Source organism: Rissa tridactyla, chromosome 7 (genome assembly GCF_028500815.1).
Source record: "Rissa tridactyla isolate bRisTri1 chromosome 7, bRisTri1.patW.cur.20221130, whole genome shotgun sequence".
Lineage (NCBI taxonomy): Eukaryota > Metazoa > Chordata > Aves > Charadriiformes > Laridae > Rissa > Rissa tridactyla.
The window spans coordinates 45,682,267-45,704,873 of record NC_071472.1 but is presented as its reverse complement, the minus strand read 5'-3'; the positions used below and the strand labels follow the sequence as shown (position 1 = coordinate 45,704,873).

The 22,607-nt window shown below is 48.7% G+C and overlaps 1 protein-coding gene and 1 non-coding gene across 2 annotated transcripts in view; both read left to right on the top strand.

Annotated features, from left to right (window-relative positions):
• The window catches only part of GALNT17 (polypeptide N-acetylgalactosaminyltransferase 17), a 219,938-nt gene that overhangs the window by 144,657 nt on the left and 52,674 nt on the right, over nucleotides 1-22,607 (top strand). The gene's annotated exons all lie outside the window — the stretch shown is intronic.
• Nucleotides 4,602-4,669, top strand: LOC128913229 (U5 spliceosomal RNA). The gene has a single exon (XR_008467893.1). It is a non-coding gene; the product is annotated as a U5 spliceosomal RNA (small nuclear RNA).

Sequence of the window (22,607 nt, the reverse complement as noted above, 5' to 3'; positions counted from 1 at the left end):
GTCACTCCTCCTGGGGTGCTCTGGGCCACAGCCCGGCCCCTGCCCCAGGCCCAGCTGCTTCTCTTGGTTCCAGAAGGAATAAATCTGCTCTTTCTGAACAAGCTTTGAGCCAACTCTTCTAACCCTTTGCTGTGCTGAACAAGTTTCTGCTCTCGTTTTATAACCTGCTGTCCAATTTCTGCGGTTTGAGAGTGTTGACGCTGCTCTGGGTCCCCACCAGCTCCACGTGTGAATTTTGGCACAGAGGTTTCTCGGACCGTCTCTGCTCCTTCTGTTGAAACTTTTTGTTTTATTTTAAAACTGTTTGTGGCCCTGGCTTTTAGTGACTGTGGGACGAAGTGGGAAGACTCTTTTTGCTGCGTGCCTCGCTGCTTCTCTGCAAGGGAGGGTTTCATGGGTTTTCATGGTTCGTCACAGACATTGACTAAAGACGCTCCATAAAATTGTGCGTGTCTATTTGAATAAAGACGTGAAAGTCTATTGCATGACTGTTGCCATGATTTCAAAGTCTGGGATGGGTTACAAGGTTGCTTTCAGAGTATTTTGTGCTTCTGTCATGCATTGCTAATTAAACTTATTTGAGTTGTCTTTTAGAGATTAATTTAATCAATAAGGATATTATTACTACTTTGATGGTATCATTTGTACAAATTGTCACTTGGAGAAAGCAATTAACTGAGAATGCTTATTAGCTGATCCATCCCACACCTTATTTGTGGAGTAAGAATCGATTATTGAATTCATTAAGAAAAGCACAATTCAGGGATCCCTTTGAGATTTAATGACTGACTCGAGCTACTTTTTACTATGAATGTTAAATTGTCTGAAGTTTGGGTTGGATCTTTTTAAACTATTTCCAGAGGAAGAGCACGACATGTCCTCTTAATACCCCAGATATTTTTTTTTCCCCCCATTTTTCTGACATCTGGATGGAACAGACCAGACCTCCGGTGCCGCCAAGCCAGCGTCGCGCGCGTGGAGCGGGCAGAGTTGCTGCGTAGCTGTGAGGGCTGGGAATACGGAGATTCACAAATCAAATGGGTACGACGAGGGCATTGAGCATATTGTTGTTAGTGGTGATTTCTTTAATAATCAGATTCTCGTCCTGCAGCCGCTTAGGCACAGGAGTAACCTCATGGCGCCGGCAGTGACATTGATCCGCTCCCAGAGGGCACCGTGCCTGTGTACCCTTCAGTCTGTCAGAAACCCTTAAAATAGATTAAATCGCATTTTAATGGCACAAATCTCTTGTGTGCGTTTCATCCATGAAGGAGCCCATTTTGTTTATATGAGTACAATTATTCATATGCTGAAACGTTGAGAGGGTCAGGCAAAAAAAAAAAAAAAAGGAAAGCCATCAAATAGGTGTATTTAAATTCCACAAGGGAGCTTGACTCTTTCTGCATTCAGAAAATCAAAATCCTTCTCTTCCTGCATACATTTTACACAAAATTATGGCTGTATCTTTTTGTTAAGAAGAGAATAGTGAGGATATTTAGAGGAAGAGCTTCTTTCAGCATCCGTGGGCTTGAGGTGAGGGACGGACAGCCCGTATCCAGCCCTGCGGGAGGCAGAAATTCCCCGCCATGGGGCGCTGGGTGGGAGCAGGGGAGGATGTCAGAGCAGGGCTATGAGTCACAAGAAAGATGGTTTTGCTTTTTTCCTCTTTTTTTTTTTGTAAAATAAATATGCTAGCACAGGCTTGCTTTCCCAGCCCAGCTGGGAACACAGGTTCCGGCACGGATACCCTGTGTCTGTATCCGACATTGTGCACGTCTCTGGAATGGAGGGTGATGGACACGAGCATAATGGGCAGCACATAAATACCATTGGGGGACGGATATTTGGCTGGCTTTCTACTTGCATGAGCCTAATATCTCAATAGTTAGTGCCTGTCATCAAAATGTAAAAATATCCCTGGTTAGGGTGGAATTTGTTTTTATAACGTCAACCAAACGCGCAGACATCTAATAGCGGGTGTCACGTTTTGACTCGGCGATGTGCATTACTGCTGTCATTTGAAATGTCGTTTTGCCGGGGCTTTTTTGTTTGATCATCTTCAAATGTCGCTCTCTCTCGGTTCTTCTGATTAATATATTAAAGTCTGGGCGCAGGCAGAGAGACCTGACGGTCGGCAGCACCTGAAATCCCTTTTTAACCACCCTGTCCATCAGCGCCGGGGCGTGAATTCCGGCATTCCTGACGGCTTCACCAGCCGCTGTGCGATGGGCGCGCCAAGGCTTGCGGCACGCGGGAGATCTGCAGTGATGTGTTGTTACACTTTTTATCGCTTTGAAAAATAGGAAGCTGAAAAGCATGTAATTTATTCATAAGGCTTTATTAGGCTTGTGAGGGTTCGCTGAGACACAGTAGTTAGGGTTGAATCAAGTTTCTCCTGATGTGGAGGGTGGTTTTTCTTTTCCCTGTCTGCACCTAGCTTTGCTGAGGCTGAATTAATCATGAAATTACACATGCGGCAGTGAAAGGTTTTTCTGGGAAGCGTGGGGACAAGTCAGCCTGAACTTCTGAGGGAAGGACTTTGAGGAGCACAGATAGGGTTTGCTGCAAGATGTCTCCCAAGGTCTGTTGTGTGGTTGGTTGGTTGGAGGAGGTGTCGGTGCCTCAGCTGACAGACGTTTCTGGTTGCAAGGACGGAGAGAACATGCCTTGGACTAGTTGAAGGCTTTGGGGTAAAATTGCCAGATATCAGTTGCTTATCTGGGGAGTATGGACTGTTCAAATAGCTACTCTCTTGACATTTCTGAGGATTTATAGCAAGGAACTGCAGCCTTCACGAAATTGGTCAGATGCAGATGATGTGGAAGTCAGTGCCAGTGGTGGGGATGCTGGAACGGGGCTGTTGGCAGGAGGGGAAGGGGACCAAACTCTGGGCTCACCCATCGGGGAAAGACATTTTGGAGTTAGAGCAAGACCTAGTTTGCAAAGTTGGAGGCTAACCCTTGGTAAAAGTAACAGGGGAACCACCGAAGCCTGGGGTAATTGTCTTTAATAGACGTTGGAGTTAGAGTTGGCCCAGCGTGGTCTGCAGGATGAAGCTGTGTGGGGATGGATCACATCTCCCTCCTCCCTGTGGCGCGGAGCAGCCACAGCAGCAGTGGGTCGATGGAGGGATCATAGAGCTGGCTACGGCTTGCCAGGATCCCAGAGACTCCTGCAGTTTAGGACACGTTAAAAAAACAACCAAACCAACAACCCCCCTGTCCCCAACCCAAACCCAACAACAGAAACTCAAGACCAGCTTCTCAAAAATGTTTTATCAGTCAGGCACCAAAATCCACTTAGAAATTGGGGCTTAAGGCTGTTTCCATACGAAACTCAAGTTTACTTGGAACAAAATAAGAGGCAGAGTAGGACTGACCTTGGAAAAGGTCTTAGAAATATAGCTTTAGGAATAGTGGTACACCGGTAATACGTTACCTTCGTGTACAGCTGCAGCCTGTTTATTTGTACCCGTATCCCCGTTCCCCTCTGTATCCCCTCTTCAGAGTGATTCTTGTGTGGTCGGAAGAAATATTTCCAGCACTGAACACTATCCAATCACTGCCTGTATTTCTTTTAAGAGCAGGAATCAGTACAAGTATGAATTCAGATCCTATGTTTGGCATTTTAGTTGTCAGCGCAGTATTTACTGTAGGTGCTTGAAGATGCTTTACAAGAAGCTCCGGTGTAGTTTTCCAAACTGGTAAAATGTTTTTCATCACAACCGCCCCCGTGGAAACGGAGCCATATTTTGATTCTTTTTCTAAACAGGCTGTAACCTCTGCGCCCGGGAGCCGGCGAGCGGCTCTGCTCTCCCCGCCGCAGCGCTCGGGCGGTTTATGGCCATCCCTCCTCGGGAGAGGAAATTGCAGGCAGCAGCCGCAGAGCTCCCATCGCTCTTTCGTCGTGATAGAAAACGATTTGTCATCCCTGCCTGTTACCAGCTGACAGATGGGGACAGGTAGAGGCGGGGAAGGGACCGCTGTTTTCACCCCACTGGATTGTAGTGTTTTTACTGACAAGTTGATTTTTATGCGAGGAAGGCGCTGATCATCTTTGCTGTGAAAGATGATAACTCTTGCCGTGCAATAGGCCGTGTGTTGCGGTTGAGATTCACTGGTGGATGAAGAAATCCGTTTCAGGACTCAGCCATCCCTTATCTTCACTTGAAACTCTGGCAGGTGTCAGCTTTTCACCGATTTTTCACAGGGTTGGTGCGCGCCCCTGGCAAGGGGTGGTGAGGGATCTGCCAGGCATTGGTTTAACAGGCTGGACTGCAGTCAGAGTCCACCCTGGTCACTCTGGGCTCGGGTGGAGAAAGCCAGATGTGGAGAGCAGCCAGGGCATCTCCATTGCTCAAGGGGCTGCGGAGGGCAGGGGCAAGTGGCCATGCAGGTTCATAGATCCTTAGCACAGTTAGATTTATTTAAGCTTTTCACCAGAGCCTAAATCCCGAGGGAGGTTCTGCAGTGCTTATCTTTGGCCTAACTCGGCTCCTGTTGAACAGAGCTGTTCCTGTGTTGCTCTTTGCACTGAATTTGTGGAAATTTGAATTTCCACTGCTATAGAGATACTCTGAACAAACTAGAACAGAGATACTCTGATTTTTCTTCGGATCGTGTAAGTCTTTTGCCTTTTACTAAAGATTTCCATGGAGAGGAACACCAAATTCACTGTGGTGAGTAGGACTGGGGCAGTGACTATCCCCTTGTACTGGGCACTGGTGAGGCCCCACCTCCAGTGCTGTGTCCAGTTTTGGCCCCTCACCACAAGAAGGACACTGAGGTGCTGGAGCGTGTCCAGAGAAGTGCAACGGAGCTGGTGAGGGCTCTGGAGCACAAGTCTTGTGAGGAGCGGCTGAGGGAGCTGGGGGTGTTCAGCCTGGAGAAGAGGAGGCTGAGGGGAGACCTTCTCGCTCCCTACAGCCCCCTGAAAGGAGGGGGTAGCCGGGGGGGTCGGCCTCTTCTCTCACGTATCAGGCAATAGGGCAACAGGGAATGGCCTCAAGTTGCACCAGGGGATGTTTAGATTGGATATTAGGAAGAATTTCTTCACTAAAATGGTTGCCAAGCATTGGAAGAGGCTGCCCAGGGAAGGGGTTGAATCACCATCCCTGGAGGTATTTGAAAGCCGGGTAGACATAGTGCTTAGAGATAGGGTTTAGTGGTGGCTTTTGTCATACTTAAGTTGATGATTGGACTTGATGATCTGAAAGGTCCCTTCCAACCTAGGCGATTCTATGATTCTACAGAATTTGGACCACAATGCTGTTGTCAGGTGAGGTTGCTCCAGATGCTCCTCAAGCACAGGTGCTCCCACCCCTCCCCACATCCAGGCTGTGGGCATCAAAGACACCTCCAGTATCCCCAGGACAGACTGATTTTTTTTTTTCTGTCCCATGCTATGTTTCTTGGGCATAACACTCATCCCACAGGTCCTTGAACTTCTCCTGGGCTACCAGCTCTCCATCCTCTGTGGAGAAAGATGTGGACAGCAAATTATCCATGAGCCAGCAGTGTGCCCTTGTCGCCAAGAAGGCCAATGGCATCCTGGGCTGCATAGGGAAGACTGTGGCCAGTAGGTCGAGGGAGGTCATTCTTCCCCTCTACTCTGCACTGGTGAGGCCACAACTGGAGTACTGTGTCCAGTTCTGGGCTCCCCAGTTCAAGAGGGACAGGGAACTACTGGAGCGAGTCCAGCGAAGGGCAACCAAGATGATTGTGGGACTGGAGCACCTCCCTTATGAGGAAAGGCTGAAAGAGCTGGGACTCTTTAGCCTGGAGAAGAGAAGGTTGAGGGGGGACCTGATTAATGTTTACAAGTACCTAAAGGGTGGGTTTAAGGAGGACGGAGCCAGGCTCTTTTCAATGGTTCCCAGCGACAGGACAAGGGGCAATGGGCACAAGCTAGAACATAGGAAGTTCCGTTCAAATACACGGAAAAACTTCTTTACAGTGAGGGTGACAGAGCACTGGAACAGGCTGCCCAGGGAGGTTGTGGAGTCCCCTTCTCTGGAGATTTTCAAGACCCGCCTGGATGCAGCCCTGAGGGATGTGCTTTAGGCAACCCTGCTCTAGCAGGGGAGTTGGACTAGATGATCTCTGGAGGTCCCTTCCAACTCTGAAGATTCCGTGATTCCGTGATTCCGTGGCAAAGGAGGCACCCTGACTCTGAATTTTCACACTTTCCTGTGCGTCGCTCAGGGGTACATCCACTGCTGGCCATGCTCCCTCAGTATCTTATGTGGAAATGTCTGAACCCTGCTAGGCGTGGGGCTCAGGGTGCCTCATCACCCATGCTTTGTATTATGGCTGTTGAGATAAAACGCGGCAGATACGTAGCGCCTACTGCCAGTGCATGGTCTGCTCTGACATTTGCACCCTTCTGGGCACGGGTGAAGATGTTTGCAGGACAGATTTGGGTTACCTGGCAGTCCTGGCTTTGATGCTTAGGCAATGGTTTCCCTTCATCTCCAGCCCCAGAGATGCTGTGCCACCCTCTGCGTCTCGTCCAGCCAGCCCTTGCTCCTGTGGGGAAGACTCGAGAGACTTTCCCATAGCAGGAGACATTTCTTGGCTGGCCGAGCAGGGGCATTGGGCTGCACTGAAATGTGGGATCCAGGTTGCATCTTTGGGGTACGTCAGCAGGTATTTCGAGGATTGTGGGGGCCAGAGGCTTGTCGTGTTGGCGTTCGCTGTAGGCTGGTGCATCTGGGAAGCAAAAGGGTTGGCATGAGTGATGCCAGCAGGCTTGGCGCAGCCATGCTTTGGCTCTCACCCTCCGTGTTCTTGCAGGGAAATAAATTACTTAAATCCTCTTAAACAGCAGCAATGGGTATGAGCAGCTGTAGAAGGATTCCTATATTGTTTCAACTGACATATTCCCCTCCGTACGGCAAAGCACGTTGGTTTGCTTCTTTATTAGCCCTCTGGGCCCTGCTGAGTGGAGGCAGCCCTGGGACATCCCTTCCCGTCCCCCGTTGCCTGGGCCGTGGTCACGTTTCCAGCACTGAGCACTCATTAACGTGGGGATGATGCATGAGCCAGAGCGGTCCCAGCTCTCAAAGTGCCTGGCGGCTGCAATTCGGTCAGGAATTGCTGAGGTGTAGCAAAGTTAGGCCCCCTGAAAGCTGGTTTTATAGCATCACTCCCTGGAGGACAACTGTCCTTTAAAGTATTTCTGGGTGTCTGAAACAATAACTCTCTGAAATCTGCTTTCTCCTTTCACTCATCACTATACAAGGTGAGCAGCAGCACATTTACTCCATGCATGTGCCTACAGTGTCTGGGATATAAATTACCCTATAAAACAAAAAACAGGCTTGCGTCTTCCTAAAAACCAACTCCAAGCCAAACTGAACTTTGTCTTCTTACAAAAAGCACGCTGGGGAAATGCCAAGAGAAAATTTGACGTGAAATTACGCACCAATAAATGAGGCTCATAATAAACTGAGATGAGGAATGAGGTTTTTTTCATCCCATTATATTCATAAAGCTTTCAGAAAGCTCCCTCTTCATCATGGCTGCAAAGGCAAGGTTATTTTTTTGTCTTTTCATCTGTCCTTTCTTATGAGAAGACTAACTTGTGGTGCCGTTGCTGGGGCTGTGGGACACACAGATCTCTTCCCTACCTCGTCCAGAGCCACAAAGTTGATTTTATGAGTCTCGCCAGCCTCCGGTGACTCAGGCAGGGCAGAAGCCTCGGACCGGTCCTGTCTCGTAATCACCGAGCGTTGGGTTTTTTCAAGGGTAAGACACTCTCTTCATTGACTACGGATTTCTCCTAGGCCCGAGGATTGTTCTTGGTGAAAATGTAATCAATGGCGTTACACTCCTGTGATTTTCAACCAAAAAAGCTTGTAGTTAGAAATTCCCAACCAGCTTTTAGTCTGCTCACAGTCTCTGTAAGGCTTTGCAGTCATCCTCTGTCAAGGACTTTCAGGTCAAACCTGTTCATTTTTACAAACGAAAACGCTATTTTCCAAGAGCCCCTGCTGCAATCACAGCCTTGGCTCTGAGAGCTGTTCGAGCCGTATTTCTTTTTCATCTGAACTCCTCACCAACACCGAACGCGGTTAAAAGGCAGCTGGCAGCCTGATGGCAAGAAACAGAGACCATCTGCGTTTCCCTGCGTATGTCCGTCCCGGCTCTGCCAACTCAGCAGAACATTATAGTAACAATAATAATATGCATGACCAAATATTGTCCCAGCCCTGCAGCAAGGCCGGCTTCACCCCCAAATTAAGGAAGGCCTTTCCACCCGGCCTCCTTCAGGCACCTGCCCTTCAAGCATCCCAGTTTTGCTGGAAGACCTTGCATCACCTCCTGGACTCCCCCTTGAACATCCGAATCCTTTGGCGACTGGTATCCTACTCCTTGGGATTGCTTTATAGCACTTGCTTTTATGTCAGCTTACGGGCAGGTGTGATGGATCGTGCCACGTTACAGTCGCCCGTTCCTCCGAGACGCTGAGTCCGGCGTGTTTGTACGCCAGTCGCCTGCCCCCTGGCCTTTTGCTTTCCGCTGTTCCTGGGGGTGATTTGCTGTCGTGCTGTCACAAGCTGCAGCGTGCGGTGAGTGCAAAACAGATGTAAAACACTTAGTGGGGATGTTAACACCTGATACACATTCACGCCCCACTCTGAAGCTTTGCAGAAAGTCCTGGAAGATCTCTGCCTCCAGCAGATCCTGCTGTGTCCAGCCCGTGGCTTGCTTTGATCGGAACGAATCCTGTGTACTTTAGCTTGATTTAATATATATGAAGCTTGTTTGGGGTAGGAGTTGCTTCGTCTCATGTGTTCAGAAAAGTTGTTGATGTCTTTGGACTCAACCAGTATCAATGGCAGTGATAAGAAGTCTCAGCTTGCTCAGTCGTCTTCTCAAATTAGTTGGCACACTTCTTCCATAGTTCTTTCGGTACCAGCAGACTTGAGCGATGGCTTCAGTGCGACAAGGAGGGGAAAATTCCCAGCAAAATTCAGTGGGAACTAATCATTCATCTCCTTCAGCCATGCTGTAAAATCTCCTTTTTCCTTTTGTGACTAGTGACAGCCTGGCGCTGAATGCCTGTCCCTTGATGTGATGTCACTTGAGACTTGCCCTGTGCATCGTGGAGAATAACAGTGGAAATAACTAGACATGATTTATGTTTCCCAGTGCATTTATCCTTCCGTCTAGTGTGTCCTTGTGATACTCGATGGAGACCGCAGAGGTGGTGCTCTCTGGGACTCATTTTGAACAGTGTTCACAGTCAGCGCTCCCTGTAAAGCGAATATTGTCACAGCGGTCAACTTTCTGGCTTCCCCGTGGTGCGTTTATTATTCATAGCAAGACTGTTGCCTCATAGATGATCTAACCGCTGTGATGCACCGCTGCCGTAATGCGCAAAAGGTACTTAACCCCAATAACACTGCACACAGTTTTCATTCATCTCCTTGAAGTTTAGGGTTTTCCCAGGAGTCCCGGGACAAGGGAAAATGTCGCAGCTTGACCTCTACACCACGGGCTGCCTCCTCACGCTCGGATTAAGCTGCCAGCCAAGTCCCGTCCTCAGATTCCGTCAGAATTTGGGTGGTTGACCAAAAATTCCTTGGCTTTGCCTAAAAACTCAGCCACTAAGGTATTAGATACCATGGAACTGAAGTATATATTAGGGTTCTTTCTGCACTTAGGGTTTTAGTGATGTTTTCAGCATCCAGTCTCTCCCTGAGCTGGATGGAAGCAGCCGGTACAGGAAGCTGGTGAGGCAGATCAGAGAAGAAAATGACATTCCACCTTTGACTACCCAGGCTGTGATCCAGCACTTCACTTTCAAGCACCTGGGCAGTCGTCTTAATTTCCGTGGCGCTATTGCGTCTGCTTAAATGTAAGTTCTTCTTAAGTGCCTTTTGGGGTTGAGGCCTCTAGAGCTGAACTCGAGCCACAAGGGTTAATACCTTTGAAACAAAATTTTTCGCTGGAAGAAGGTAGTGTTTCTCATCCTTCCCCCCCTTGCCGCCTCCAAACAGTTCTTCCATTTTACGAGCTAATTAGCTGATCTGGCTTTAAAATACAAGTGCATCCTTCTTGGATTTTGTCATGTGTCACCACCCTCCAGAGAGTTGTTATGTCTTATTTGCACAGAAAATACTGGGAGAAGACACCAGGAAGTTAACTAACCTGTTCATGGGATAAATTTATACCTAAAGCTTCAATAGCAAACCCATTATTTCATATTCATCTACAGACACAAGATACGTATTAATTAACCAAAGTACTGCTAGTGGGCATATGCAAATGAAGTGGCATCAATCAAGCCAGGATCACCCCTTTTTTTCTTTGTGTTCTTATTTTATTAAGAAATACTGCTTTGTGCTGACTGCAGTTCCTTAATATCAGATCTGTGCCTCGAAGCTCAGTGCTAGGACCGAAAAGAGAAAGAAAATGAGAATTCCCTAGCGCTGCAGAAACTGCTGCAAATAATGCAGCTTATAATGAAGAATTCATATGTAATCCCAGAGAGGAGATAACTGTCTAGATCTGCCTCAGGCACAAAGAACTCAAGTTTATTTTGGTAGAAGGTACTTCTTTCTGTCAAAGCAACAGAGTTAAATGGAGAGAGACAATTAGATATAAATTCACATTTGGACTAAATATATCTAACTTAATATGTAAAATAGGGGGTTTAAGTCTATAGCTCAATTTTTCCAAGACACAAGGTGATAGCAATACCCAAAGCACTAGATAACAAAGGATTTCCTGCATTGCCTGATACGTGCTCGCTTTAGGAGGAAGGTGATCCTCGGCGTTGTCACCCTTCCCCGCTCCCGGGGTGCCAGCAGCCAGGACACCAGGTCGAGCAGCGTCTCCTCGGTGCCTCCTGAGCACACACAGTGGGGACGCTGCTGGTGCGTCGGCTCTTAAATGCTTCGGGTCTTCGCACGTCCGTGTCCTGCACATCTCCCGGACCGCGGGAGGTGGGTACCTGTCTGCAGGAGAAGGTAGGGTAATAAGTCTTCTTGCTCACCTCTTCAGCTCAGCAGCCTGCTTCCAGTATCTCTTTTCTCTTCTTCCTTGCTTTGGCATCGTTCAAGTATTGATTGTGCTAAGGGCATATCAGTGTTTTTATAATTGCTTCTGAGGATGCATTTTGTTTGTTTTCCAAATGAAGGATCTAAGATGGGTATTAAATGATGAGCCAGGACTGCGGGGAGGTGCTCTAACCTTTAACGTGTAAGAAGACCTATCATTAACATTGCTGGCAAAGACATTGTAAGTGGTAATAAAACTCCTTACTCTATAGTCTTTTCCATCCAGAGCTGTCAATCCAGCCACCAAAGGCAGGTAACTGCTGATATTCTCCTTTTGCTTACAGGGTCCCGTAGCACAGATGTGTCTGCGTTAACCCCAAGCGCTCTGTGTGCCCCCCATGCCTGCCCATTTTGTCCCTGGAGCTCTGGATGGACAGAATTGGTCCAAATCCCCGGGTCGAAACATCCCTCTGTGATTTTCCTTGGGTCCCCTGTGTTGGCAGGACACGTCCCCCTCTTCCCAGTCCCCTCCAAGGAGCCGTGAGCTCCAGGAGAGTCCATCTAAAGCCACACCTGAGGCTCAGCTCTTCCCCTCTGGTCTGATGTGGTTGGCTTGGCAGCTATGGAGTTACAAACAAATGCAGAGAAAGTTTGCATCCAGAAGTAAAATATTTCCTTTCTCCTTCCTGCGATTTTGGGTTTAGAACTGTATAAATGTACAGATTTGCATCTGTTTTCTATTCAAAACTTTAGCTTCTGCCATTTGTACTTGAAACATGCTGTGTCTCTGCAAAAAACTCATGTTCCTTATTGGATTTTTCCAGGATCAGGAGCCTGGGCTTTGGCTGTGAACATAAAAAAAACCCCATTGCTGTAGTTTTGGTTTCTGCTCAGCCAGCTCCAGATCCCATAATTTCTCACCAAGCTGGTGAACTTGCATTTGGCAAGCTTTGTTTTCTCCTTATCTGTGCATGCTGCGATGGCATCTCCAGTTGGGTGCTCAGAGGTGGTGAGTCACAGGAGATGACACATGCTGCCTGCCCCAGGGGTTCCTCTCTCGCCTGCTTTAATGGCCAGCACAGATGTCTCCATTCAACACGATTGGAAAAACCCAGAGCTGGAAAAAAATCGCAGTTTTCTGATCTTCCAGCCGCCTCTTGCACTGCGCCATCCTGACAGCCCCCAGACCCTTCTGTTCCCACCAAGGGCTCCTCGCAGCCGTACCCAAAGCCACGAGCAAGGGCCAGTGTGTGGCCGTGGGACCCAGAGACCAGCAGATGTTGCCAGAGCACCCAACAGGGTGACCAGCCACATTGTCCATCCCAACCCCCTTCACAGCTCTTGATGCCTATGTTATCAGAAGGTTGCAACCACGTTTCTAGTCCAAGCTCGTCACAACCACCGAGTCCCTGGTAGTTTCCTTGCGTTTCTGCTGCTTGGACAGGGAGGAACAGCTGCCCAGACAGGGAGGAAGGGCTTCCGAGTGTTGAGGCTGTTGACGTGCCATGGTGATAGGTCACTGGCTCTGCTTGCTGCCCAACCTTGCTCCTCACCTGCCCGTTCGTCCCACACCATCCTGTCGGAGCAGTGACATCGTTCCCCACTGCTTTATTTTGCTAACGAGCACGTGTAGCCTCTCTTATTGACCACATCTGCTGTACTTGGACTTGACCCTCTTGGCCAAGCGTTTGCTACATGCAGGGTCCCCATCTTGTCCGATGATGCATCTCTGTGTGCTTCTAAGGCCATGGAGCAAAAGCTTCAAAATACAGGAGACTTAAAAATTATTAAGAAAACAAACCTGTCTGATCCCTGCCTCAGAGGTCTCGGTTGCTCGGGTTTGTGCAGGCTGCAGGAACAGCGTGCAGACCTTTATAAGCACGGCATCTTAATGGTAATTTTTGCTGACAGTCAAAAATCAGCCAAGTGAACCATTTGAAAAGCCTTTCAAAACTGTTCATTTACATCATCTGCTGCTTTTGTCAAATACACGAAAGACTGTCTTGTCATGTCTTTTGTCTCATTTTTACAAGAGTTATGTTGTCTGTTTAGATTATATTACAGGAGCAAACGGTTGTTCAGGGATTATTGTTTGTATGATACGAGGAGGACATTCAAGAACCGTAACAGGGTGGTTATCAGTTATCTCCTCAGCTGAACCTGCTATTAATTATTTTTTTTCCTAACCTATAAGCTTAACAGTAACTAAAGCTGCATCCAGCGTTGACTCTGTCCCCAGTATAAGGAGGAGCTCATGGAGAAGAATTTCTGGTGAATTGAGTGTCTTTTTTTGTCTGCCCAGGTGAGATGAGGGACCAACGGCAGATACGGGTTTAGCTTATTTTGAATTCCCTTTGTGGAGCAGGTTTTGTTGTTCTGGTGCGTGGTTCGTTTAATGACCTGGTGATGTGGAGGTGTGTCCCCATGGAGGGCAGCCTGGCTGCTGCGGGTGGCCTCCGGCAGGGCACCCCACAGTGACTGGGGGGAACAGGGGCCACGTGGCCTGGAGGAAGGTACAGAGTGTCCTGCTGTGAACTGTGTGGGCAAGACCCCAACTCCCTTGAGAGGGAAATGCTTCTGACATGAGGGGTAGAAGATGGGAGTGGGTGTGCCTGTGTCATTCATGCTTTCCATGCTTCCAAAAGCTGCTCTTCTTGAAATCATAGAATCACAGAATGGTTTGGGTTGGAAGGGACCTTAAAGATCACCCAGTGCCACTCCCTGCCCTGGGCAGGGACACCTCCCACCAGCCCAGGTTGCTCCAAGCCCCGTCCAACCTGGCCTTGAACCCCTCCAGGGATGGGGCAGCCACAGCTTCTCTGGGCAACCTGGGCCAGGGGCTCACCACCCTCACAGCAAAGAATTTCTTCCTAATATCTCATCTAAATCTCCCCTCTTCCAGTTTAAAACCATTCCCCCTCGTCCCATGGCTCCCCTCCCTGATCCAGAGTCCCTCCCCAGCTTTCCTGTAGCCCCTTTAGGGACTGGAAGGGGCTCTAAGGTCTCCCCGGAGCCTTCTCTTCTCCAGGCTGAACCCCCCCAGCTCTCTCAGCCTGTCCTCACAGCAGAGGGGCTCCAGCCCTCCCAGCATCTCCGGGGCCTCCTCTGGCCCCGCTCCAACAGCTCCGTGTCCTTCTGCTGTTGGTGCCCCAGAGCTGGAGGCAGCACTGCAGGGGGGGTCTCCCCCGAGCGGAGCAGAGGGGCAGAATCCCCTCCCTCCCTCTTGGTAGAGATTTACACATCATGGCTGTATATCCTGCTTCAATTTCAGCTGGGAAGTGCCTCTTGTTTTTAAAATCTCTGTTGTCTTTAAAACCATTTACAGCAACTGTATTTTCTTTTTTTTTTTTGTGAGGGACACTTAGGGGCGGAATCGCTCCCCTCCACCCCTCTTCCCAGCATCTTTCTGAACAATAAAATTGAGAACTATCTACCTAAAAATGGAGCAGCCTGGGGACGCGCGTGCCTGGGCTGCTTTGATTTCATTTGGTCCGGGGGAAGGCCTCGTTGGTGGTGTAGCAGTCCGCATGTTTAATGGATTTGCTTGGCTCTTTCTGTGACACGTATAAAGGGAAAAATGTGTTTATTGGTATTAAATTTAGAAGACCTGTAATGTTTAAGAGGGAGATATGTTCAGTGCTTTTGAAAATGTGATATGAAATGGGAAATTGTCAGTTTTGCTGTCTTTGCAGAACTTCTCTCAGCTTTACTGACCAGGCTTCTGCGATGTGGTTATAATCCAAGTCCTAAAAAACAGAATGTGTAATAAAATACCTATGGCATGTCATCATTTTCAGTTATATTACTGTAACTGGTGTATATATCTAAAGGCAATCATTGCTATGGAGGAGGGAGGAAAATACAGAGAGCGCTTTAAATTTCTTTAGACATTGAAACATCTGAAGGAGGATCTATAATGGTAATATACAATAAACCTCTTTTTTTTTTATCTCCTCATAAAGTTGTATCTCTCTTCCTTTTTCTCCTAAAGTTGATCTGACTTTCAGTATGCAGACTTCGGAAATAAATCCATGATTAACTAAACACCAGTTATTCATAAAACTCCTTGTTTTATAGCAGCATTTGAAGCAGTGCTCAGTACGTGCTCCTTCAGCAGAGGCACCCACCGTAGGGACATTATTTGCACTGTAGATAAATGAATAGTTATATCTGGTGAGCTTGTGTTCCGTTGCACTTACCCCGCTGGTGTAAATTCGTGTAGGTTTACGGAGGGAGAAGAGCAGTATTTTTTTTATAGCTGCAGGAGAGCTGGCCCAAGGCTGAGGATCTCCAGGCATTGCACCGAGGGAATGACATTGCTTCTGCTGACTTTTTTGGGCGTAAGAGCTCATCTCAAGAAGTGCAAATGGGATTATTTTATTTTTTTTTTCCCCCCCTGAATTTCCATATTTCAATTCCAGTTAAGAGTAAGTCCCGGGGCATTTTGGGACCAGCTGCTTTCATTACTGGAAAGCATTACTGTAAAGGAAAAAGGGAGAACTTTATTCTAAACGAGCTGCGTGTAGTCGATTATTCTCATTGAAAGCATTTAGCTCTTGGCAAGCGTGTATCATGTAAACAGAATAGATCGTAGAGAATATCTGATCACGTTGACTGAAGAGCATGAAAAGCCCATTGTACAAATGCTCTGGATAATCACCCGGAAGGGTCTGTGGCTCTCAGAAGTAAACACACATGCCGGTTTCTCTGTTGGCATGACTTCGGAGGTGTTTGGTACTCTAAATGTGGGAGTATTGTTATGGTTGACCCACATTTGATGGAGGGTCACACGTGCCCCAGCGATTTCTCTGCTGATGTCCATCCTTCTCTTTATGAAAGCCTGTCCTCTGTGTGGGCAGTTGGGGATTGGTGTTACAGTGGCTCGTCGTGGGCAGCTTCTGAAAACATCATCTCTGTGTCAGCGACAATTGAAAAAGCAACAAAAACACAGGGATTTGTCAGGGAAGGAGCTGAGAATGAAGGCATGGACGTTGCTGTGGCTGCCCGCACCCTCAACTACGCTGCGTAGCTCCTGGACCTCAGTCTCAAAAATGATGACTTAGAGTTGGAAACGGTTCGGAGGAGGGCAGTGGGGGTAATGGAGGGTACGAGAGGGCTCCCGCACAGGGGGTGCTCAGCGGAGAGGGCGCCTGCAGCCTGGATAGCGGAGGAGGATTCGGGAAAGCTGCAAAATCGGAAGTGGTAGAGAGCAAGTGAATGGAGAGTTGCGTTTTCTCGGGCCCTTTCAGCGGGTCACGTAGCGAAGGGAGCACAGAGGCATTTGAAAACAAGGAAAATGGTGCTTCTTCACAGTGTTTGTGGGCACTTGCCTGCTAAAACTTCACTTGCTCAACAAGTGCGTGGATTAATTAATGGATGAAAAATCTACTGAGGGCTGTTAAACTTAGAGAGATTGCCTCTGGCTCTAAATGTCACCCACGTCTCTGCCCGGGGGCGGGAGCGGGCTCTGGGGCAGCAGCACTGCACATTTCTCCTCTTCACCGAGCACCAGCTGGTGGCCACATCCATCTTCACTCCTTTTCTGAAAACTGTGGCCTGCATTGGAGTGAAACAAAGAGATTGACCCCTGGGTGTTATTCTCGCTCAGCTTCTTCAAGTCTCTTCTGCCCCACCTATTTCCATCGTGTTTTACGGTGCATGGGACAGCGGTGCCACCTGGGATGCATGTGGCCGTGGCCATGTGGTGCTGCCGTTGGTGCTGCTGCAGCTCTGGCCTTCTTAGTTGAAGGTTCTCCTCTTGCATCTCTCACTGGAAAATCCTGGGGGGGAATGCTTGTCCTTTATAATGAGAAGAAAGAGCAGTTGGAGTGATTCATCCTGCTTAAGTTTAACTCCTCCAGTGGGAGTTTGGATAAATGCCTCAGGCTGGGTGCCCGCGTTTTGGGTTGCTGGGAAGAGATGCGTCTTACAGTCCTTATTTCACCCCTGTTCGTGTGGCCCCGCTTCACAACTCGTGCGTGTTTATAGGACAACTCCGGGAAAGCCATGATGCACGCAAGTTTGCGGCGGGTGATTTCCGAGTTGTTTCTGTGCCCTGCCGCTGGCTACAGCGTCATAGGTAGGGGGAGCGCTCAGCGGCGAGGCAGGATTTCTTCTGACAGAGCAAATCAGCTCAAAATCTCCTTGCAGGAGAGGTTAAGCACAGCAGACCCAGATCTGTCAAAACTACACTCATTTCATCATCAAGGCAGACAGCGTCCTCTCTCCTGCTGTTGGCAGTGCAGTATCTGTTAACCCTTTCCCCCTTCCTTTCTCAATCCCTGTCCTTTAATCGCCTGTTAATCAGATTAGCGTGCCTGACTTCATCCTCCTCATCGCTGCTGTACTTGCCAGCCCATCTCAGGCAGCTGAAAGACAGCATTGGCAGATATTACAGATTTTTCTGTTTGATTTTTTTTTTCCCCCCGCTGTTGCTCCTCGTTTGACCCTTCCTTGTACATCCCTAGCAGAGATGCTGGAGGATGATACCTGTTCCCTTTTGCGCGGATACTGCATTTGGCACTCCTGCTCGGCAGCGAGGGCTGATGCGTCAGCGCTTTCATTTTAAACCACTTTAAGGAGGTTTAGATGGGCCATAAAAGTGTGTGCTATCGGAAAGCTGATGTGCAGGTAGCAGGGACATGCACGCTGGCATTGATGAGTTGTGGAGATGCAGCTGATGGAGTAGACATCTCAAATGCAATTTCTGGCACTGCTGTTACTGCCCAAATTTGTTTTTTTCACATGAACAGTAGGTTAGAAAGGAGGCGAACAGAATCAATGCATCAGCGGAGCTTAGGTGAAAAACATCACTGCAGGAGACATTTATACTCTTCGTAAGAGCAGCTTTGAGAAATTGTCCCCACCTTAGAAAAGGTATTTCTCTTCTAGGAGCGATTGAAGTGTTGCTTTAAAAAAAGAAAAAGGAAAAACACCGAGGATGCTTGAAGTGTGGCGAAGCAGCTGGTATCTCACAGTCCCGGGGCTGGGTCAAGGCAAGACAGGTCTCAGCAGCCTTAACGCCAGCAGTACATGAAAAGTCTGAAGCCAGCAAACGTGACACCATGTGCCTCAACTATCAATGTGGAACGGTTCCTGCCTTCCAGCGAACAACGTGGCAGTCGATCTGCTTATCTTAAATACTTACTAACACGCTATGTAAGAGCCAGACACTTCACACCCAAGAAAACTGATTGCTGCTTCTTGCTTGTTTATCATCTCGAATATAAGTTTAAGTTTCTGATGCTCATCCAGTGCTGGAGCATCCTGTGCCGTAACTGATACATCACTTGTTTTGGGGAACCGGCTCTGGCCCTGGTCTGTTTTTTGGGATTGCCCTGTGCAGGGCTCCGCACAGCGAGGACCTGCCTGTAGAAGTCTTATTCCCAGACTGTCATTGTCTACTTTTTCTTTTCTCTATCAGTTTCTTTGAAAGTCTATTTAAAGACGACAGATGTCCCTCCCGAGCATGTACAAATATCAGACAATATTTCATGACGTCTTGCCTTGCGGGTCTGCATGTTGCGTAAGAATTGCTGTTTAAATTACGGGGGTGTCCTGGAAGTGGCATGATCATATCTTAAAGAAGTGAGTTAGCTTATTTCCCCATAAACATGTGCAGGGCAGTAGGTAATAACTAAAGGTACTAGAAAATGCCCATTTTTCTGCTCTCATGCTTTTCGAGCTGATCTGCAATGAATTCCCTGTAGGCGGAAAATGGCAACTTCTCGGTGTTAGGTAAGGGGAAATCTTAAAACATAAAATAAAGTAAGCCCACCTGCTTTTGTGAATTTTGCAAGTATAAAAAGGGAGTCTTTATTCAGGCATTTTCCTGTTTCTCTTGGTTGACATCACAGTAGGTGGAAATTTTCTGTTGAAATGGGATGTCCGGATCTGTGGGATCTTTATTGTTATTATCGGCACGTCCTCAGATTGGAGTATTTCTGAATTTAAGGAACCACAGAACCCAACTTTATTGCCAAGACCCTGTTTGACGATGAAATAAGTGGCTATGAAATAGCAACCACGAGCGTGATGAATTCCTAAGCGCGGAAATACAAGGCCTCACACCATGCAACAAATCTTCGGAGCATCAAGAACACATTCCCAGGCATCATTTCTGGGGTAGGGACCTGCATCCAACGCCAGCCTCTTCATTTTGCTCTGCTCTTCTCCTTTGTAGATGCCTTCAGCAGACAGCAGAGTGAGATGTGGACGGCCATGTGGTTTTCCTTTATAAACCAGTTGGCTCGTCCTTGTGAGAGTTGTCCCGGCCTTCTGCTGGTTGTGGTATAAACATTTCCAATAACTCGAGTTGCGTGATATCAGCCTTGCTCTGCTCTCAAGGATTTTGGAAGATGTGTGATTGTGGCCACTCACAATACAGAAAATAATCCCCCTGGCTGAGGGTGATTTAATAGAGTATTTGAAAATGTATTTTCCCTGAGTGTCTCATCAGTTTTCTGGTTTGATAATTGCTGCTGCTTTGAAGTAAAGCTTGGGAATGGCATCTGAGTCAAACCACTGGTCCTGGTGGAACTGAACTTTCCTTTTAACTGTATGATTGACGCTGATGATAGTAATAACGTTTTGTACTTCTCTAGGTCAGATTTTCCATAGGAGATTTGCAGAGTCCTTTCCAAACCCGTGATCTGGATACAATAAAGGAATTACATTAGGCTTGGCACTTGCTGAAGCCTCCAGTGCCCGCTGGTTTCTCTGAAGTGTGGCTGGGGTCTGTTCTCCCAGCTTTGCGTTTGGCAGGATCTGGGCCATGCCGAGGTGCGGAGCTGCCCCCATCCGGGGCCACGCTCAGGACCCCCAGCTCCTCCTCTCCACGCTCACTGCGTTGCTGGAGCACCCACACGCTGGTTTTGCAGGTGGCCAGAAGCTGTTGAGCTCTTCAGGCTCCTTGGGAGTCGTCTGCAAAGGGATTAAATGCACGGGCTGATGTGGGCCCGTGGGACCGCAGCACGGCAAAGGGCAAAGGCACATCTCGGCCAGCGCGGAGCAGCTGAACACGACTCTCCCCATACCCCCTTTCCCCCCATGCTGGGGCTCCCCTGCCCTCCTGCTGCCGCTGCTTCAGCTCTTCTCAGAAACGCAGCCAGAATAGGTTTTCTAAAAGCAGGAGAAGATGCAACTGTAATCATCTGTTGGTGACGTGGATGTTGGGACTGAGTGTACCTTCAGCAAGTTCGCCGACGACACCAAGCTGTGTGACTCCAGTCAATGCACTGGAGGGAAGGGATGCCATCCAGAGGGACCTGGGCAGGCTTGCGAGGTGGGTCTGTGTGACCTCGTGAAGTTCAACAAGGCCAAGTGCAAGGTCCTGCACATGCGTAGGGGCCATCCCAAGCACAAATAGAGACTGGGCAGAGAATGGCTTGAGAGCAGCCCCGAGGAGAAGGACTTGGGGGTGTTGGTGGATGAGAAACTCAACGTGAGCCGGCAATGTGCGCTCACAGCCCAGAAACCCCCCACAGCCTGGGCTGCATCCCCAGCAGCGTGGGCAGCAGGGCGAGCGGGGGCGATTCTGCCCCTCTGCTCCGCTCTGTGAGACCCCCCTGCAGTGCTGCCTCCAGCTCTGGGGCACCAACAGCAGAAGGACTCGGAGCTGTTGGAGCGGGGACAGAGGAGGCCCCGGAGATGCTGGGAGGGCTGGAGCCCCTCTGCTGTGAGGACAGGCTGAGAGAGCTGGGGGGGTTCAGCCTGGAGAAGAGAAGGCTCCGGGGAGACCTTCCAGCCCCTTCCAGTATCTGAAGTGGGCCCACAAGAAAGCTGGAAAGGGACTTTTTAGAGGGCATGTAGTGATAGGACGAGGGGTAATGGCTTCAACCCGGAAAAAGGGATATTTAGATAAGATATTAGGAAGAATTCTTTGCTGTGAGGGTGGTGAGCCCCTGGCCCAGGTTGCCCAGAGAAGCTGTGGCTGCCCCATCCCTGGAGGGGTTCAAGGCCAGGTTGGACGGGTCTTGGAGCAACCTGGGCTGGTGGGAGGTGTCCCTGCCCAGGGCAGGGGAGTTGAAATGAGATGATCTTTAAGGTCCCTTCCAACCTAAACCATTTGATTGATTTCTGCAGAAAAGAAAAAAGTCCAGTGAGCTTCCCTGTCCAGGCGGAGAGGGTTATCTCAGGGTGAGAACTGCATGTGTCAGTCATAAGCGATTTTAATTTCCAAGAGCTGTGTGCGTGCCAGCCAGGCTGAGTCTTCAGGCAGGGTTTTGCTCGGTCCGTAGCAGAGAAGGGTAGCTGGTGCGGTTTAATGTCGATAGCCACAGCGCCAAATCCTCCTTGCGTGGACTTGGCTTGCACCAGCATCGTGTCATCATTTATATCTGGTGTCTGGATAAAATGCGCTACGTTAACGAGTATTGCTTGTTCGTATAAAAATGCCATGAGAAAAATCATCTCCCTCCCTGGCGCTGCTCCAACTTTGGAAAGTCTAAAGGAAAGGCGGAGGCTCGGTGCCTCTGCACCACGTCCTGCGGTCGAGCCAGGGCTGTCGAGAGCAGTGCTGGAGCGTTTCAGACAAGTGCTTTGTGCCGAGGGTTCGCGTTACAGGCTGGTACCACCGTCACCTGTGAACAGCTGGGGCTGGGTGGTCCGGCAAACATCGCACGTGATAAAACAGCTCTGAGAGGGAAGCGCAGCAAACCTGGCGATGGGGAATGTGCATGGAGTGTGTGTAGCCCGCAGCGACGCATTACTTAAACCTATTGCTGCTGCGGACAAAGGGGCTCCTGGTGCTTTTCTGCCAACAGTCTCCTTAATCCCCGGGGAAGGCAGGTTTCTGTCTGGGGAGCTGCGTGCTGTGTGTTCAGCCCGAGCTCTGATTTATGTGTGCTGCTATTGGAATACATATTCATGACATTCTTTGCATAAAGTAAAGCAAATTATTGTTGTGAAAATATATAGGGCAAGAATCCCTTCAATTTGTTACCTCCTGAAGTGTCTCTTGTGATTGGAATGAAATGCAAAGTGGCGGGCTGGGGTTTGCATTAGTCTGCGAGGGAAGGGGGGGGTCATTCGTTAGACATCCGTCCTTCTGTGAAAGGGATGTGGAGGATTAATAAATGCTGATAGACCCTGTTGTTCGGACTTGGTTGTATCTCTAGATCACTCCTTTGCTTCTATCAGTGCGTGACATTGGTTATATCTTCATTGGTTATATCCTATTATAGCAACTAATGACGTTACTATAACACGTTCCGCTCATTTGTGTAGCGTGTATATAATGTGGGTTAATGTAGCTCTGAACGTACCCGAAACCAGCTTTGCTGTGCCCTCACTGTCCCTCAAAAACATCACCGGTTTCTGTACGGTTGTTGGAACACGTTGTGGTATTTGTGCGGGGCTGGGGCTTCGGGATTACCGCTGAATCCCGGAGCCTTTCAAGATGATAGAATCACAGAATGGTTTGGGTGGGAAGGGACCTTAAAGCCCATCCTGGGCAGGGGACGCCTCCCACCAGACCAGGTTGCTCCAAGCCCTGTCCAACCTGGTGTTGCTCAAATCCCCATCCAGGTGTTAGTATGAACGTGCTCATCCTACAGCTGTTAAGTATTTTACGGACTTACAAAATACCAAAGTCTTTTGG